Source organism: Prionailurus bengalensis, chromosome D1 (assembly GCF_016509475.1).
Source record: "Prionailurus bengalensis isolate Pbe53 chromosome D1, Fcat_Pben_1.1_paternal_pri, whole genome shotgun sequence".
In the NCBI taxonomy this organism is placed as follows: domain Eukaryota; kingdom Metazoa; phylum Chordata; class Mammalia; order Carnivora; family Felidae; genus Prionailurus; species Prionailurus bengalensis.
The window spans coordinates 31,028,709-31,044,720 of record NC_057346.1 but is presented as its reverse complement, the minus strand read 5'-3'; positions in this window follow the sequence as shown (position 1 = coordinate 31,044,720).

Below are 16,012 nucleotides of genomic sequence, written 5' to 3'. Positions count from 1 at the left end.
AAGGGGGATCCTGTGAGACAAAGTAACGGAGACATCACTACAAGCATGAAACCTACAGACATCACAATGACTCTAAACCTGTATCTTTCTATAATAACACAATGGAAATGGACTAAATGCACCAACCAAAAGACATAGGGTATCAGAAAGGAAAAAAAAAAAACCAAAAAACAAGACCCATCTATTTGCTATCTACAGGAGACTCATTTTAGACCTGAGGACATTTTCAGATTAAAAGTAAGGGGATGGAGAACTATTTATCATGCTACTGGAAGTCAAAATAAAGCTGGAGTAGCCATACTCATATCAGACAAACTAGACTTTAAACTAAAGGCTGTTAACAAGAGATGAAGAAGGGCATTATATAATAATTACAGGGTCTATCCATCAGGAAGAGCTAACAATTATAAATGTCTATGCACCGAATATGGGACCCCCAAATATATAAAACAATAACAAACATAAGCAACCTTATTGATAAGAATGTGGTAATTTCAGGGGACTTTAATACTCCACTTACAACAATGGATAGATCATCTAGACACATGGTCAATAAAGAAACAAGGGCCCTGAATGATACATTGGATCAGATGGACTTGACAGGTATATTTAGAACTCTGCATCCCAAAGCAACTGAATATAGTTTCTTCTCGAGTGCACATGGAACCTTCTCCAAGATAGACCACATGCTGGGTCACAAAACAGCCCTTCATAAGTATAAAAGAATTGAGATCATACCATGCACACTTTCAGACCACAATACTATAAAGGTTGAAATCAACCACAGAAAAAAGTCTGGAAAACCTCCAAAAGCATGGAGATTAAAGAATACCCTACTAAAGAATGAATGGGCCAACAAGGCAATAAAGAAGAAATTAAAAAATATATGGAAACAAACGAAAATGAAAATACAACAATCCAAACGCTGTGGGATGCAGTGAAGGCAGTCCTGAGAGGAAAATACATTGCAATCCAGACCTATCTCAAGAAACAAGAAAAATCACGAATACAAATTTTAACAGCCCACCTAAAGGAAATAGAAGCAGAACAGCAAAGACAGCTTAAATCCAGCAGAAGAAGAGAAATAATAAAGATCAGAGCAGAAATAAACCATACAGACTCTAAAAAAACCTGTAGAGCAGATCAATGAAACCAAGAGTTGGTTTTTTGAAAAAATAAACAAAATTGATAAACCTCTAGCCAGGCTTCTCAAAAAGAAAAGGGAGAGGACCCAAATAGATAAAATCATGAATGAAAATGGAATTATTACAACCAATCACTCAGAAATACAACCAATTATCAAGGAATATTATGAAAAATTACATGCCAAAAAACTGGACTACCTGGAAGAAATGGACAAATTCCTAAGCACCCACAATTTCCAAAACTCAAACAGGAATAAACAGAAAACTTGAACAGACCCATAACCAGTGAAGAAATTGAATCAGTTATCAAAAATCTCCCAATAAATAAGAGTCCAGGACCAGATGGTTTCCCTGGGGAATTATACAAGATATTTAAAGCAGAGATAATGCCTATCCTTCTCAAGCTGTTCCAAAAAATAAAAGGGAAGGAAAACTTCCAGACTCATTCTCCGAAGCCAGAATTACTTTGATTCCTAAACCAGACAGAGACCCATCAAAAAAAGAGAACCATAGGCCAATATCCCTGATGAATATGGATGCAAAAATTCTAAACTAGATACTAGCAAATCGAATTCAATAGCATATAAAAAGGATTATACACCATGATTAAGTGGGATTCATTCCTGGGAAGCAGGGCTGGTTCAACATTCACAAATCAATCAATGTGATACATCACATTAATAAAAGAAAAGAAAAGAACCATATGATCCTGTCAATCGATGCAGAAATAACATTTGACAAAATTCAGCATCCTTTCTTAATAAAGACCCTCGAGAAAGTCAGGACAGAAGGAACATACTTAAACATCATAAAAGCCATTTATGTAAAGCCCACAGCTAATATCATCCTCAATGTGGAAAAACTGAGAACTCCCTGAGTGCAGGAACACGACAGGGATGGCCACTCTCACCCCTGTTGTTTAACATAGTGTTGGTAGTGCTAGCATCAGCAATCAGACAACAAAAGGAAATCAAAGGCATCAAAATTGGCAAAGATGAAGTCAAATTTTCACTTTTTGCCGATGACATGATATTATACATGGAAAACCCAATAGACTCCACCAAAAGTCTGCTAGAACTGATACAGGAATTCAGCAAAGTTGCAGGATACAAAATCAATGTACAGAAATCAGTTGCATTCTTATACACTAACAATGAAGCAACAGAAAGACAACTAAAGTAACTGATCCCATTAACAATTGCACCAAGAATCAGAAAATACCTAGGAATAAACCTAACCAAAGATGTAAAAGAGCTGTATGCTGAAAACTATAGAAAGCTTTTGAAGGAAATTGAAGAAGACATAAAGAAATGGAAAAACATTGCATGCTCATGGATTGGAAGAATAAATATTTTTAAAATGTCAATACTACCCAAAACTATCTACACATTCAATGCCAACCCAATCACAACTGCACCAGCATTCTTCTCAAAACTTGGGGCGCCTGGGTGGCGCAGTCGGTTAAGCGTCCGACTTCAGCCAGGTCACGATCTTGCAGTCCGTGGGTTCGAGCCCCGCGTCGGGCTCTGGGCTGATAGCCTGGAGCCTGTTTCCGATTCTGTGTCTCCCTCTCTCTCTGCCCCTGCCCCGTTCATGCTCTGTCTCTCTGTCCCAAAAATAAATAAACGTTGAAAAAAAAATTAAAAAAAAAAAACTAGAACAAGCAATCCTAAAATTTGTATGGAATCACAAAAGGCCCTGAATAGCCAAAGTAATTTTGAAGAAGAAGACCAAAGCAGGAGGCATCACAATCCCAGACTTTAGCCTCTACTACAAAGCTGTAATCAAGACAGCATGGTATTGGCACAAAAACAGACACATAGGCCAATGGAATAGAATAGAAACCCCAGAACTAGACCCACAAACGTATGGCCAACTCATCTTTGACAAAGCAAGAAAGAATATGCAATGGAAAAAAGAGAGTCTCTTTAACAAATGGTGCTGGGAGAAATGGACAGCAACATGTAGAAGGATGAAACTAAACCACTTTCTTACACCATTCACAAAAATAAACTCAAAATGGAAAAAGGCCCTGAATGTGAGACAGGAAACCATCAAAACCCTAGAGGAGAAAGCAGGAAAAGACCTCTCTGACCTCAGCCGTAGCAATTTCTTACTTGGCACATCCCCAAAGGCAAGGGAATTAAAAGCAACAATGAACTTTTGGGAACTCATGAAGATAAAAACCTTCTGCATTGCAAAGGAAACAATCAACAAAACTAAAAGGCAACCAACGGAATGGGAAAAGATATTTGCAAATGACATATCAGACAAAGGGCTAGTATACAAAATCTATAAAGAGCTCACCAAACTCCACACCCGAAAAACAAAGAATCCAGTGGAGAAATGGGCAGAAAACATGAATAGACACTTCTCTAAAGAAGACATCCAGAATGCCAACAGGCACATGAAAAGATGCTCAACGTCACTCATCATCAGGGAAATACAAATCAAAACCACACTCAGATACCACCTCATGCCAATCAGAGTGGCTAAAATGAACAAATCAGGAGACTATAGATGTTGGCAAGGATGTGGAGAAATGGGAACCCTCTTGCAAACGGGTGCAGCTGCTCTGGAAAACAGTGTGGAGGTTCCTCAAAAAATTAAAAATAGACCTACCTTATGACCCAGCAATAGCACTGCTAGAAATGTCCCCAAGGGATTCAGGAGTGCTGATCCATAGGGCACTCGTACCCCAATGTTTATAGCAGCACTGTCAACAATAGCCAAATTATGGAAAGAGCCTAATGTCCATCAACTGATGAATGGTAAAGAAATTGTGGTTTATATTCACAATGGAATACTACGTGGCAATGAGAAAGAATGAAATATGGCCTTTTGTAGCAACGTGGATGGGACTGGAGAGTGTTATGCTAAGTGAAATAAGGCATACAGGGAAAGACAGATACCATATGTTTTCACTCTTATGTGGATCCCGAGAAACTTAACAGAAGTCCATGGGGGAGGGGAAGAAAAAAAAGAGGTTAGAGAGGGAGAGAGCCAAAGCATAAGAGACTCTTAATAACTGAGAACAAACTGAGGGTTGATGGGGGGTGGGAGGGAGGGGTGGGTGGGTGATGGGTATTGAGGAGGGCACCTGTTGGGATGAGCACTGGGTGTTGTATGGAAACCAATTTGACAATAAATTTCATATTAAAACAGAAAAAACAAGAAACAAAAAACAAACAAAAAAGAAACCAATTTGGCAACAAATTTCATATTTAAATTAATTATTGAATTAATTAATTAAACCCGCATAAAACCCAGGCATCCATGTCCCCCTTGGCCACTGCCTGTGACTTTGTGAATACAGATGTGACTCTTGCATAAGAAAAAAAAAAGAAAGCACAATATGATCTATGTCCACTTGCCTGCTGAGATTGAACAGGCACAAAAGAGAAAACATAGAAGAGGTGGGTACTTAATCATTAAAAAAGGAGAGAAATATTCTGTTACTCTTCAAATTCTCCTACTTCCCCAGTCCCTGAGTTTTGGATACCTGGGAGCTGAGCCAAAGATAGAGTGGTATGGTTGTGCACAACACATAAATGACTGACAAGAGCCAGGTGAACTGCTTCCATGGAGAGAATGGTAGTTCCCATACATGTTAAAAGAACTGTTTTGGGGGGATCGCAGTCCAGATAACTTTCTTTAGATGGTGTTGCTTCATGCATATTTGCATTGTTATATGCACATGTAACATAAAGACTGAGTATCTAGTAAATTGTATCTGTTTCCATATAGAGGTCTGTCATAATCCAGTCCTAGATTACAGTCAGGACATTATTGTTGGTCCATTGGTCTATGTAAAGGTATTCCAGACATTGCTCTTTAGCCATTAACCCCTTTGAAGTTAAACCTACTGTGAAATAATTCAATTATGTGAGGCTATTGGCAATTTATCACCTCTATGTTAGACGGCTTCAAATTCTATTGGATATTTCCATTTTAGGGCAAACTACTTCACCTGTGAGTGAATTTGTCTTTTCATGTATTAAATCTTATAGATAAGACCCCAATCCAGTAATATAATAGGCAAAGTTAAGATGGGGTAAGGAAAAGACTGCCTGCATATGAAGGTGATGCTTGTCTTTGGAGGCAAGTGTAGCTAATAATAGGACATATCAATTTCATACCATACTGGAGCTTCTTGGAGTTTGTTTTTTTGTTGTTGTTGTTTTTTGTTTGTTTTACAAGATGGAAATTTAGTTATGAGAGGACAGATTTCTTCTTTTCCTTTTTTTTTTTTTGGTTAAGGTGGATTTTTACTGGAAAGAACACCATGAATGGAGCTATGATTTAGGGAACAGTGAAAAATCCAATTTTAGTATGTGCAGAGAAGTAGTGGGAAATAACTGGAAATGTAGATGGGGTCATTGTGTGTTTCTGTGGGCGTGGGGGGTCATGATCAATGAGGAATTTGATTCTCTTTGTGTAGACTGTGGGATCTTCCATTGGAAGATTTTTTTAAATATAATTTATTATCGAGTTGGCTACCATACAGCGTACATAATGTGCTCTTGGTCTTGGGGGTAGATTCATGTGATTCATTGCTTACTCAGTGCTCATCCCAACAAGTGCTCTCCTTAATGCCCATCACCCATTTTCCCCTCTCACTAGTCCCCCCCCCCATCAACCCTCAGTTTGTTCTCCATTTTTAAGAGTCTCTTATGGTTTGCCTCCCTCCCTCTCTGTTTGTAACTATTTTTCCCCTTCTCTTCCCCCATGGTCTCCTGTTAAGTTTCTCAAATTCACATATGAGTGAAAACATATGATATCTGTCCTTCTCTGACTGACTTATTTCACTTAGCATAATACCCTCCAGCTCCATCCACGTTATGCAAATGGAAGGATTTCATTTTTTCTCACTGCTAAGTAGTATTCCATTGTATACTTAAACCACATCTTTTTTATCAATTCATCAGTTGATGGACATTTGGGCTCTCTCCATAATTTGCCTATTGTTGAAAGTGCTGCTATAAACATTGGGGACATGTGCTTCTATGACTCAGCACTCCTGTATCCTTTGGACAAATTCCTAGTAGTGCTATTGCTGGGTCATAGGGTAGTTCTATTTTTTGTTTTTTGAGGAACCTCCACATTGTTTTCCAGAGTGGCTGCACCAGTTTGCATTCCCACCAGCAGTGCAAGAAGGTTCCCATTTCGCCACATCCTCACCAGCATCTGTTGTTTCCTGAGTTGTTCATGTTAGCCACTCTGGTGTGAGTTGATATCTCATTGTAGTTTTGATTTGTATTTTCCTGATGATGAGTGATGTTGAGTATCTTTTCATGTGTCTGTTGGCCACCTGGATGTCTTCTTTGGAAAAAAGTCTATTGATGTCTTCTGCCCATTTCTTCACTGGATTATTTGTTTTTTGGGTGTTGAGTTTGGTAAGTTCTTCATAGATTTTGGATGCTAACCCTTTATCCAATATGTCATTTGCAAATATCTTTTCCCATTCCTTTGGTTGCCTTTTAATTTTGTTGATTGCTTCCTTTGCGGTGTGGAAGATTTTCATCTTGATGATATACCAATAGTTCATTTTTGCTTTTAATTCCCTTGCCTTTGGAGATGTGGTGAGCAAGAAATTACTGTGGCTGAGGTCAAAGGGATTGTTGCCTGGTTTCTTCCCTAAGGTTTTAATGGTTTCCTGTCTCATATTTAGGTCTTTCATCCATTTTGAGTTTATTTTTGGGTATGGTGTAAGAAAGTGGTCTAGTTTCATTCTTCTGCATGTTGCTGTCCAGTTCTCCCAGCACCATTTGTTAAAGAGACTGTCTTTTTTCCATTGGATATTCTTTCCTGCTTTGTCAAAGATTAGTTGGCCATACATTTGTGGGTCCAATTCTGGGTTCTCTATTCTATTCCATTGGCCTATGTGTCTGTTTTTGTGCTGATACCATACTATCTTGATGATTACAGCTTTGTAGTAGAGGCTAAAGTCTGGGATTGTGATGGAGAGGACCATTTTCAAGATGAAAATGATGGATCAGATAGTTATGACTGTTTTATGAGGCAACCTCTCTTCCACTACTTCTCAGAAAAAAGAAGTCCTCAAGCCCAAAAGCACAGAGACTGATAATGTCAGTAGAGCCTTATTGCCAAAGGTTTCAACTGGCTCTGAGGTGGCCACAAATACTAGTAATCCTGTAGGGTCAGAGAAGTAGGACATTCTGTGGAAATGATGGATTTACTCTCTCCTAGACTACTTCCAAGGCTGTAGGAGGTCCCAGGAAATTTGACCATCTGTCTAGTGACTAAGGATAATTGCGTCAGCAAAAATCCCTTGTGTGAGAGGTACTGTCTACAATTTTCAGAGTCCAACGAAGTGCTAGGCTTTTTTCTCTGTAGTTAGTGGCTAAATGACTGGCTTTTTATCTTGGATTGGCTGTAGAATGTCTCTCCAGGCTGAAGCCCACAGATTTTTCCTAAGATGAGCCCTTTAGGAAATTGGGTCTTGGATTTTGTCCTAATTCAATGCCGATCCTTTCTTAATCAGCTGTGCTTGGATGTCATGCAATGTTTGTGGAATGCTGTAATTAAGTATGCTTTCGTAAGACCAGAAATAGAAAGCTTATCTTTATCTCCCCATTCCATCAGTGGCCACTGCTCTGAACAGGTAATTCTGAAAGAGACTCCATTCATTTATCTTACTGATTTGTACTTATCTACAATGCAGCTTCCTTTTCTTTTCTCTAATTATTCTGAGAAATGTCAAGCAATGGATGTCCATCATTAGGTCAGGATAAAGCAGGTTTAAGGCCCAGAGTGCATTGGAGGAGGGTACGGGGCATGCTGGGAAGCAAGTCTGTGTGAGTCTGCTCAGACCAGTTTTGCATGATCCTGATTCTGATTCTTTAATTCTTGGGTAGAATTTGTTCCAGGTTTATAAGCTCTCATTATAGGATTCAATGCCTCTGTGTTCAGAGTTCTTAAAGCAAAATGGATGCATTTCCATTTTAAGACCAAAATAAATAAAGTTCACTCAAAATCTGAACTAGTGAAAAAAGGTTCTCTTTCCTTTCACTTTCTACATTTTAAATTATGCTGGGAGTTCCTTGATGCCCTTTGTAGGGCAGCTTTTTGAAGTAATGGAACACCCGAAATTTCAATCTAAATAGGAGTATAAGCTGAGTGACAACTCTCTTGTGTTTGTGGGATTTGGGGCTTTTCAGTATGTGCTGTCTCTCTAGGATTCTTTGTAAGTAAAATTTCTCCTTAGCATAACAAAAATTACAACTCTAGTATAAATTTTCACAGACATCAGCATGTCTGTGAGGTGTTCTCTTCCTCCCCTTTCCTGGGAGTCTCTGATGTTATGTCTTGGATAGCAATAGGAAAAACTTATTACGTGTCTACTAAGAGCTAAGTACAGTTAATTATTTATTTTGGAATTGCAATAACCCCACACTCTCCTCTCTCCTAATACTTTGTTTTTCTTACTTGTATACAGAATCATTACTGCAATGTCTTTTTCATATGCATTAAGCTTTGAAATAAGAAATTCTACTTTTTGTGCATCTTCTTATTTAAAAAAAAATACTAAAATAGAGAAAAATATAGCAGTTCCTGACTTGTTTCCTGACAGGATCTATACTAGCAAGTCTCCCAGCCCAACCCCAAACATGTACAGAGGCTATAACTAGGTGTGCACAAGCCCTATAATTGCCAAGTTAGCTGACCTGGTGTAGAAGAAAACAGGAGCCCAGTGACAGAGAGGCAGGCATCAGGATTTAAGAATGGAGTGGGGCAGAGTGGGGGCACTTGCACTGGATTTGTTTTCTTTCCCTTACTGCTCCAGTCAGTTTATTGCCACCTTTTTGAAACTCTGGAGTTCATAAAATTATGGGACCCTGTTTCTCAGGTATTAATTTAGGAGAAAAGTTTCAAATGTAGCATTTTACAACAGCAGTTTAATGTGGTGGTCCCTTGATGTCCCAGGGTTGCACTGAGTCAAGAGCTGCTTTTGAGATGGAGATTGACCCACCAGGTGCCCTGCATTTGTATGACAGCCTTTCTTGCTCTAGTCCTCACTCAAAGCTGGTGGACATGACTTTTGTTAGCAATTAACATGCTTACAACACAGGCCCATTTATGAGGACCGATCGTATTAATGTAGTAAATATAAAACTATCAGAACAGTGCCTAGCACATAAGGAACACTGTTTAAATTTTTGTAATTATTGTCAGACATTTTAATAAGTGCCAGAGTGAATCTTGCTTTCTTATTGGACTGCATGAATTTTAGAATTACTTTGATAAATGCCATGAATTATTGGGATTTTGGTTGGAATTACATTAAAGTATACCTTAATTAAATTTCAATAATATTAAGTCTTTCTATCCATAAACAGGGTATATCTTTCCATATATTAAAGTCTTCTTTTATGTATTTTAATTAAAGTTTACATTTTTCTCCATAATGGTCTTGTACCTTTTGTTAGGCTTACTCTCAGAAAGTTTATAGTATCTATTGTTATGAACAATATATTTTTCCTATGACATGCTATAATTGGTGCTTGCTGGCGTGTAGTCTCTTGATTAATTCTTATATTTCAACCTTGAATCTAGTAACTTTCTAATTTCTAACAGGTTGTCAATGAATTCTCTTGAGATTTGTATGAAGACGATCATGTTCACAATTAAAATTCTGTATTTTGTATTTCAACTCTTTTTTCTTTTTCTTTTTTTTTATGAAATTTATTGACAAATTGGTTTCCATACAACACCCAGTGCTCATCCCAAAAGGTGCCCTCCTCAATACCCATCACCCACCCTCTCCTCCCTCCCACCCCCCATCAACCCTCAGTTTGTTCTCAGTTTTTAACAGTCTCTTTTTTTTTTTTTATGAAATTTATTGACAAATTGGTTTCCATACAACACCCAGTGCTCATCCCAAAAGGTGCCCTCCTCAATACCCATCACCCACCCTCTCCTCCTTCCCACCCCCCATCAACCCTCAGTTCTCGGTTTTTAACAGTCTCTTATGCTTTGGCTCTCTCCCATTCTAACCTCTTTTTTTTTTTTTCCTTCCGCTCCCCCATGGGTTCCTGTTAAGTTTCTCCGGATCCACATAAGAGTGAAACCATATGGTATCTGTCTTTCTCTGTATGGCTTATTTCACTTAGCATCACACTCTCCAGTTCCATCCACGTTGCTACAAAAGGCCATATTTCATTTTTTCTCATTGCCACGTAATATTCCATTGTGTATATAAACCACAATTTCTTTATCCATTCATCAGTTGATGGACATTTAGGCTCCTTCCATAATTTGGCTATTGTTGAGAGTGCTGCTATGAATATTGGGGTACAAGTGGCCCTATGCATCAGTGCTCCTGTATCCCTTGGATAAATTCCTAGCAGTGCTATTGCTGGGTCATAGGGTAGGTCTATTTTTAATTTTCTGAGGAACCTCCACACTGCTTTCCAGAGCGGCTGCACCAATTTGCATTCCCACCAACAGTGCAAGAGGGTTCCCGTTTCTCCACATCCTCTCCAGCATCTATAGTCTCCTGATTTGTTCATTTTGGGCACTCTGACTAGAGTGAGGTGACATCTGAGTGTGGTTTTGATTTATATTTCCCTGATAAGGAGCGACGCTGAACATCTTTTCATGTGCCTGTTGGCCATCCGGATGTCTTCTTTAGAGAAGTGTCTATCCATGTTTTCTGCCCATTTCTTCACTGGGTTATTTGTTTTTCGGGTGTGGAGTTTGGTGAGTTCTTTATAGATTTTGGATACTAGCCCTTTGTCCGATATGTCATTTGCGAATATCTTTTCCCATTCCGTTGGTTGCCTTTTAGTTTTGTTGGTTGTTTCCTTTGCTGTGCAGAAGCTTTTTATCTTCATAAGGTCCCAGTAATTCACTTTTGCTTTTAATTCCCTTGTCTTTGGGGATGTGTCGAGTAAGAGATTGCTACGGCTGAGGTCAGAGAGGTCTTTTCCTGCTTTCTCCTCTAAGGTTTTGATGGTTTCCTGTCTCACATTTAGGTCCTTTATCCATTTTGAGTTTATTTTTGTGAATGGTGTGAGAAAGTGGTCTAGTTTCAACCTTCTGCATGTTGCTGTCCAGTTCTCCCAGCACCATTTGTTACAGAGGCTGTCTTTTTTCCATTGGATGTTCTTTCCTGCTTTGTCAAAGATGAGTTGGCCATACGTTTGTGGGTCTAGTTCTGGGGTTTCTATTCGATTCCATTGGTCTATGTGTCTGTTTTGGTGCCAATACCATGCTGTCTTGATGATGACAGCTTTGTAGTAGAGGCTAAAGTCTGGGATTGTGATGCCTCCTGCTTTGGTCTTCTTCTTCAGAATTCCTTTGGCTATTCGGGGCCTTTTGTGGTTCCATATGAATTTTAGGATTGCTTTTTCTAGTTTCGAGAAGAATGCTGGTGCAATTTTGATTGGGATTGCATTGAATGTGTAGATAGCTTTGGGTAGTATTGACATTTTGACAATATTTATTTTTCCAATCCATGAGCAGGGAATGTCTTTCCATTTCTTTAAATCTTCTTCAATTTCCTTCAGAAGCTTTCTATAGTTTTCAGCATACAGATCCTTTACATCTTTGGTTAGATTTATTCCTAGGTATTTTATGATTTTTGGTGCAATTGTGAATGGGATCAGTTTCTTTAGTTGTCTTTCTGTTGCTTCATTGTTAGTGTATAAGAATGCAACTGATTTCTGTACATTGATTTTGTATCCTGCAACTTTGCTGAATTCCTGTATCAGTTCTAGCAGACTTTTGGTGGAGTCTATCGGATTTTCCATGTAGAGTATCATGTCATCTGCAAAAAGCGAAAGCTTGACTTCATCTTTGCCAATTTGGATGCCTTTGATTTCCTTTTGTTGTCTGATTGCTGATGCTAGAACTTCCAGCACTATGTTAAACAGCAGCGGTGAGAGTGGGCATCCTTGTCGTGTTCCTGATCTCAGGGAAAAAGCTCTCAGTTTTTCCCCGTTGAGGATGATGTTAGCTGTGGGCTTTTCATAAATGGCTTTTATGATCTTTAAGGATGTTCCTTCTATCCCGACTTTCTCAAGGGTTTTTATTAAGAAATGGTGCTGGATTTTGTCAAAGGCCTTTTCTGCATCGATTGACAGGATCATATGGTTCTTCTCTCTTTTTTTGTTAATGTGATGTATCACGTTGATTGATTTGCGAATGTTGAACCAGCCCTGCATCCCAGGAATGAATCCCACTTGATCATGGTGAATAATTCTTTTTATATGCCGTTGAATTCGATTTGCTAGTACCTTATTGAGAATTTTTGCATCCATATTCATCAGGGATATTGGCCTGTAGTTCTCTTTTTTTACTGGGTCTCTGTCTGGTTTAGGAATCAAAGTAATACTGGCTTCATAGAATGAGTCTGGAAGTTTTCCTTCCCTTTCTATTTCTTGGAATAGCTTGAGAAGGATAGGTATTATCTCTGCTTTAAACGTCTGGTAGAACTCCCCTGGGAAGCCATCTGGTCCTGGACTCTTATTTGTTGGGAGATTTTTGATAACCGATTCAATTTCTTCGCTGGTTATGGGTCTGTTCAAGCTTTCTATTTCCTCCTGATTGAGTTTTGGAAGAGTGTGGGTGCTCAGGAATTTGTCCATTTCTTCCAGGTTGTCCAATTTGTTGGCATATAATTTTTCATAGTATTCCCTGATAATTGTTTGTATCTCTGAGGGATTGGTTGTAATCATTCCATTTTCATTCATGATTTTATCTATTTGGGTCATCTCCCTTTTCTTTTTGAGAAGCCTGGCTAGAGGTTTGTCAATTTTGTTTATTTTTTCAAAAAACCAACTCTTGGTTTCGTTGATCTGCTCTACAGTTTTTTTAGTTTCTATATTGTTTATTTCTGCTCTGATCTTTATTATTTCTCTTCTGCTGCTGGGCTTAGGCTGCCTTTGCTGTTCTGCTTCTAGTTCCTTTAGGTGTGCTGTTAGATTTTGTATTTGGGATTTTTCTTGTTTCTTGAGATAGGCCTGGATTGCAATGTATTTTCCTCTCAGGACTGCCTTCGCTGCGTCCCAGAGCGTTTGGATTGTTGTATTTTCATTTTCGTTTGTTTCCATATATTTTTTAATTTCTTCTCTAATTGTCTGGTTGACCCACTCATTCGTTAGTAGGGTGTTCTTTAACCTCCATGCTTTTGGAGGTTTTCCAGACTTTTTTCTGTGGTTGATTTCAAGCTTCATAGCATTGTGGTCTGAAAGTAAGCATGGTATAATTTCAATTCTTGTAAACTTATGAAGGGCTGTTTTGTGACCCAGTATATGATCTATCTTGGAGAATGTTCCACGTGCACTCGAGAAGAAAGTATATTCTGTTGCTTTGGGATGCAGAGTTCTAAATATATCTGTCAAGTCCATCTCATCCAATGTCTCATTCAGGGCCCTTGTTTCTTTATTGACCATGTGTCTAGATGATCTATCCATTTCTGTAAGTGGTGTATTAAAGTCCCCTGCAATTACCACATTCTTATCAATAAGGTTGCTTGTGTTTATGAGTAATTGTTTTATATATTTGGGGGCTCCGGTATTCGGCGCATAGATATTTATAATTGTTAGCTCTTCCTGATGGATAGACCCTGTAACTATTATATAATGTCCTTCTTCATCTCTTGTTACAGCCTTTAATTTAAAGTCTAGTTTGTCTGATATAAGTATGGCTACTCCAGCTTTCTTTTGGCTTCCAGTCGCATGATAAATAGTTCTCCATCCCCTCACTCTCAATCTAAAGGTGTCCTCAGGTCTAAAATGAGTCTCTTGTAGACAGCAAATAGATGGGTCTTGTTTTTTTATCCATTCTGATACCCTATGTCTTTTGGTTGGCGCATTTAATCCATTTACATTCAGTGTTATTATAGAAAGATACGGGTTTAGAGTCATTGTGATGTCTGTATGTTTTATGCTTGTAGTGATGTCTCTGGGACTTTGTCTCACAGGGTCCCCCTTAGGATCTCTTGTAGGGCTGGTTTAGTGGTGACAAATTCCTTCAGTTTTTGTTTGTTTGGGAAGACCTTTATCTCTCCTTCTATTCTAAATGACAGACTTGCTGGATAAAGGATTCTCGGCTGCATATTTTTTCTGTCTAGCACCCTGAAAATCTCTTGCCAATTCTTTCTGGCCTGCCAAGTTTCAAAAGAGAGATCAGTCACGAGTCTTATAGGTCTCCCTTTATATGTGAGGGCACGTTTACCCCTTGCTGCTTTCAGAATTTTCTCTTTATCCTTGTATTTTGCTAATTTCACTATGATATGTCGTGCAGAAGGTCGATTCAAGTTACGTCTGAAGGGAGTTCTCTGTGCCTCTTGGATTTCAATGCCTTTTTCCTTCCCCAGTTCAGGGAAGTTCTCAGCTATGATTTCTTCAAGTACCCCTTCAGCACCTTTCCCTCTCTCTTCCTCCTCTGGGATACCAATTATGCGTATATTATTTCTTTTTAGTGTATCACTTAGTTCTCTAATTTTCCCCTCATACTCCTGGATTTTTTTATCTCTCTTTTTCTCAGCTTCCTCTTTTTCCATAACTTTATCTTCTAGTTCACCTATTCTCTCCTCTGCCTCTTCAAGCCGAGCTGTGGTGGTTTCCATTTTGTTATGCATTTCATTTAAAGCGTTTTTCAGCTCCTCGTGACTGTTCCTGAGTCCCTTGATCTCTGTAGCAAGAGATTCTCTGCTGTCCTGTATACTGTTTTCAAGCCCAGCGATTAATTTTATGACTATTATTCTAAATTCACTTTCTGTTATGTTATTTAAGTCCTTTTTGATCAGCTCATTAGCTGTTGTTATTTCCTGGAGATTCTTCTGAGGGGAATTCTTCTGCTTGGTCATTTTGGATAGTCCCTGACGTGGTGAGGACCTGCAGGGCACTTCCCCTGTGCTGTGGTGTATAACTGGAGTTGGTGGGCGGGGCCACAGTCAGACCTGATGTCTGCCCCCAGCCCACCCCTGGGGCCACAGTCAGACTGGTGTGTGCCTTCTCTTCCCCTCTCCAAGGGGCGGGGTTTACTGTGGGGTGGTGTGGCTCGTCTGGGCTACTTGCACCCTGCCAGGCTTGTGATGCTGGGGATCTGGCGTATTAGCTGGGGTGGGTAGGCAAGGTGCTCGGGGGCAGGAGGGGCAGGCTTAGATCGCTTCTCCTTAGGTGATCCACTTCAGGAGGGGCCCTATGGCAGCGGGAGGGAGTCAGATCCGCTGCCAGAGGTTTGGCTCCGCAGAAGCGCAGAGTTGGGTGTTTGCGCGGAGCGAGCAAGTTCCCTGGCAGGAACCGGTTCCCTTTGGGATTTCGGCTGGGGGATGGGCGGGGGAGATGGCGCTGGCGAGCGCCCTTGTTCCCCACCAAACTGAGCTCTGTTGTCAGGGGGCTCAGCAGCTCTCCCTCACTTTGTCCTCCAGCCTTCCCACTTTCTGAGCAGAGCTGTTAACTTATGACCTCCCAGACGCTAAGACGCGCTTGTTGTGGGCACACAGTCCGTCAGGCCCCTCCGCTTTTGCAAGCCCGACTCGGGGGCTCCTCTTGGCCGGCGAGCCGCCCCTCCGCCCCGGCTCCCTCCCGCCAGTCCGTGGAGCGCGCACCGCCTCGCCGCCCTTCCTACCCTCTTCCGTGGGCCTCTTGTCTGCGTTTGGCTCCGGCGACTCTGTTCTGCTAATCCTCTGGCGGTTTTCTGGGTTATTTAGGCAGGTGTAGATGGAATCTAAGTGATCAGCAGGACGTGCGGTAAGCCCAGCGTCCTCCTAAGCCGCCATCTTGCCGCAACCCTCCTAGACCAATGGATCTTAACATAACTGAGTTAAAGAAGTTTATATGATTTTAGATTCCACATTTCTACTAATCTTTAAGAAAGTACTTCTTGTAAAATTT